The sequence below is a fragment of the Gekko japonicus genome, unplaced genomic scaffold (assembly GCF_001447785.1).
Source record: "Gekko japonicus isolate JY-2015 unplaced genomic scaffold, Gekko_japonicus_V1.1 scaffold76, whole genome shotgun sequence".
NCBI classification, from domain to species: domain Eukaryota; kingdom Metazoa; phylum Chordata; class Lepidosauria; order Squamata; family Gekkonidae; genus Gekko; species Gekko japonicus.
In genome coordinates, this window is record NW_015166420.1 from 31,215 (window position 1) to 33,996 (window position 2,782).

The 2,782-nt window shown below is 46.0% G+C and overlaps 1 pseudogene; it reads right to left on the reverse strand.

The window, feature by feature from the left end:
* Positions 1-1,273: 1,273 nt before the first annotated feature.
* The window catches only part of LOC107110830, a 23,877-nt pseudogene continuing 22,368 nt past the window's right edge, over positions 1,274-2,782 (reverse strand).

The following is a 2,782-nucleotide window of genomic DNA, read 5'->3' on the forward strand; positions in this document are numbered from 1 at the left end:
TCCCCTCCCCACAACAGACACCCTGTGAGGTGGGTGGGGCTGAGAGAGGTCTTGACAGAAACTGCTCTTTTTCAAGGACAGCTGTGCCAGAGCTTGTGACTGACCCAAGGTCACATCAGCAGGTGCAAGTGGAGGAGTGGGGGATCAAACCCGGTTCTCACAGATTAGAGTCCGTGCACTTAACCACTACACCAAACTTAACCACCATCAATTCAGTATGCTGGACTGTAACATCTCCTGCTGGAAAATTTTTCCTTTTCCAGTGAAATGAAATCCTCTGCGTGAGTAAATACACCCTTAACATAAGCATATCCATCAGAATATGTGTTCCTTGTCCCTCAGGCCTGGATGCTGCTGCCATCTGTATAAATGAAAATTTTAGATTACCATAAGGGGATGTCTCAGACTCCCTGATTCCACAGGGAGAAGGATTTTGGGAGTATATTGAAGGGGTAATAGGCACAGTCATAAATACAAGAGACAAAGCACTTCTTTCCCTGCCCTCCGGATCCGGAGAGAAAGCAATGTCCCATGGCTACGATTCTGAGAGCGTTGCAGAGCTCGCAACGCAGTGATCACAGATGAAAAAAAATATGTGCTGCCCTGCCACGAGATCTCTAAATTAAGTAAAGCATCATTCATAGCAGTGAGGATCTGCTTTTCTTGAGTGATTCTGAGTTCAGCATTTGTAAAAACATGGGAGGAGGGGCTGCTTTTCCACAATGGTGGAGCTTAAGTGTGAATCCTCGAAGGCACTTATCTCATTGACTCTTTACAAAAGGTGGAATGTATCTGGAGGATATAGTGTCAGCTGGGGTGGTTTGGACCTCTTTAGCCCTTTAGTTTTGGGGAGCTGCCTAAGTGGGTGGAGTTTCTTGTTGTCAATTATGTCCTGAGACAATACACTAGTTGTGCTGAAGACCTGCTGAGCTTCATTTTCCTACTCCGTCTCTTGTGTATGCCTCAATTCCAGAACTGATTCACTGTTGTCTCAAGGTCAACCCAGCAGCCTTGGTTTCACCACCTTGCTGCAGGCTCTCAGCACTAAAACCCGGTGCTTTCCAGCACGGGGTGTTTCAGACAGAGGCAACCTTTCTATAGTATGGTTTTCTAGGTATGCTAAAAAGGGAGAAGCTGTTTTTAAAGATTATGCAGTTACATAGTTTCTCCTTATGTGGGTTCTTAAATGTTTTTGAAGAGTGCCACTCTGATGGAATCTCTTTCCACACTCTGAGCATTCAAAAAGTTTCTCCCTGTGTGGGTTTGCCTGGTGCTGTTACCGATGGTCACTCTGATGAAATCTCTTACCACATTCTGAGCACTTAAAATGTTTCTCCCCAGTGTGGGATGTCAGATGACTTTCCAGAGTGCTACTCCGATGGAATCTCTTTCCACATCCTGAGCATTAAAAAGGTTTCTCCCTTGTGTGAATTCTCTGATGCCGTTGCAGATGGCCACTCCGAAGGAATCTCTTTCCACACTCGGAGCATTCAAAGGGTTTCTCCCCTGTGTGAGTTCTCTGATGCCATTGAAGAGAGCCACTCAGACTGAATCTCTTTCCACACTCTGAGCATTCAAAAGGTTTCTCCCCTGTGTGGGTTCTCTGATGCTGTTGCAGATGGCTACTGCTACTGAATCTCTTTCCACATTCTGAGCATTCAAAAGGTTTCTCCCCTGTGTGGGTTCTCTGATGCTGTTGCAGATGGCTACTGCTACTGAATCTCTTTCTACACTCTGAGCATTCAAAAGGTTTCTCCCCGGTGTGGGTCCTCTTATGCTGTTGCAGATGGCTACTGCTACTGAATCTCTTTCCACATTCTGAGCATTCAAAAGGTTTCTCCCCAGTGTGGGTTCTCAGATGACTTTGAAGAGTGTGACTCTCACTGAATCTCTTTCCACACTCTGAGCATTCAAAGGGTTTCTCCCCTGTGTGAGATCTCTGATGCCGTTGAAGAGAGCCAATCAGACTGAATCTCTTTCCACATTCTGAGCATTCAAAAGGTTTCTCCCCAGTGTGGGTTGTAAGATGACTTTGAAGAGTGCGACTATGACTGAATCTCTTTCCACATTCTGAGCATTCAAAAGGTTTCTCCCCTGTGTGAGTTCTCTGATGCTGCTGAAGATAGCTACTCAGACTGAATCTCTTTCCACACGCTGAACATTCAAAAGGTTTCTCCCCAGTGTGGGTTGTCAGATGACTTTGAAGAGTGCAACTCTCACTGAATCTCTTTCCACACTCTGAGCAAACAAAAGGTTTCTCCCCTGTGTGGGTTCTCTGGTGCTTTTGCAGATGGCCACTCCGATGGAATCTCTTTCCACACTCTGTGCATTCAAAAGGTTTCTCCCCTGTGTGGGTACGTCTGTGCAGTTGAAGATGGCCACTCCGACTAAATCTCTTTCCACACTCGGTGCATTCAAAAGGTTTCTCCCCTGTGTGGGTTGTCAGATGCACTCGAAGAGTGCTACTGTGACGGAATCTCTTTCTACACTTTGAACATTCAAAAGGTTTCTCCCCTGTGTGGGTTCTCTGGTGCTGTTGTAGATGGCTACTGTACCTGAAGCTCTTTCCACACTCCAAGCATTCAAAAGGTTTCTCCCCAGTGTGATTTCTCTGATGCCAGTGAAGAGTGCTACTCAGACTAAATTTCTTTCCACACTCTGAGCATTCAAAAGGTTTCTCCCCTGTGTGAGTTCTCTGATGCCCCTGAAGAGTGCTATTGAGAATGAATCTCTTTCCACACTCTGAGCATTCAAAAGGTTTCTCCCCTGTGTGAGTTCTCTG